Below are 1,616 nucleotides of genomic sequence, written 5' to 3'. Positions count from 1 at the left end.
TGATACAAATCTGTATTAGCTGTTAAGAATAAGAAATAGCAATAATAAGCGATTAAAAAATACAAAATATAACTTAACTATTTATCTAATCACGTCTCATCACCGTAACTTTACTTTTTTATTTTTAAACAGTTAGTTGGCTTTAAAAGAGTTAGTTAGCTTATCTAAATATGCCATTCGACGCAGATTTCTTAAAGCGTGTTTTATTTGCATTTTTACGTTTAAATAAAAACTAAGGTACCACGATTTGACAAGGTTGCATAACTCGACAGGACACCGGAAGCGATCTGCAGGAGGCGGGGCGGAGAGCCAGCGCGGTTGTATAATAATAATAATAATAACAATAAAAGTCCAATAAAACTAGGATTGAAGACAGTACATAATAGATACAAAACACATTTAAAATCGCAACATTTCTAAATATGTGCGGTTTCTTTCTGTTAAGCAAAATCTGTTCCTCAGCTTTTTTATCTTCTTTTAATTTAAGTTTAATTTCTTGGAGAGACTTTTAATTATATACCTTTTCATATTCAGATCCAGATGAGTAAAGATGTTGAGTATATTGCAAATATTATGAATTTATTGAGTAAATACTACAGGCTATTGTTCTGTAATTTTCAAATAAATAAACGAATAAGTAAATAAATAGTAAAAAAAAAGTTTTTATTAATTATTTTTTCTAATAAGACTTTTTTTGGTTTGTGTATTTGTATTTCCAAATAAGAGCAAAGGTGAAAACATTAACAAAATTATTATTTTTTATTTTTTGCAATAATTTTTTTTTTAAACAACAAGAGGCAAATCAAAAGATGAAATATATTTGGTGTCAGGGTGAATATGTGGGTAGTGGATGGATTTAATTCCGATTGGATTTCTAGAATACAGAGATTTGCATCAGCACATAGTTAATGTCTAATATTATTCAGATATGAAGTAAAAACCCAACTGGAATTTTTATCTTCAAAAACCTGACAAAATGTTTAATCTGGATTCATTCTTTTATTTTACTAAAAAGCAGTTGGCATTTCCAATGTTTGTGCTATATGCTTTGTGCATTGATTTGTCCATTATTGTATTATTGTATTATTGTTCAAGTCCCATTTTACAAAACTATGCACATGTTTTGGATGACAAGGTTTAAAAAGTCTGATTATCTATTTTTATTCATGAACAATAGAATTTATTTTAAGCATACCACCTACAGTGCAAACAGTTTAAATCACGAATCCCCCCAAACCCCCACACTTATTCATGATTAATTCATCGATCTTTACACCCACCCAATTATTACTCCATTAATTAATTAACTAATTTGTCGATTTATCTAGCTAATCTTCCCATCTACCCACCAACATAACCTCTGATTAATTAATGTATCAATTCATTTTAACACCCAGTCATTCATTAATTTATTCATCCACACATCAATCCACCACACACTGATTCGTGCATTCATCCACCCAATTAATTGCCCACCAGCCTACCCATTCATTTATTAATTTATTCATTAATTCATTAATTTATTCATCCAATGACCTAAAACTGTGGGATATTACTATTGTATAATCTATTGTAACCTGATCCAGTAAACTGGTTTACTTAGCCAAACTAATGTC

Source organism: Astyanax mexicanus, chromosome 11, assembly GCF_023375975.1.
Source record: "Astyanax mexicanus isolate ESR-SI-001 chromosome 11, AstMex3_surface, whole genome shotgun sequence".
NCBI classification, from domain to species: Eukaryota; Metazoa; Chordata; class Actinopteri; order Characiformes; family Acestrorhamphidae; genus Astyanax; species Astyanax mexicanus.
Note: the sequence above shows the minus strand (reverse complement) of the source record.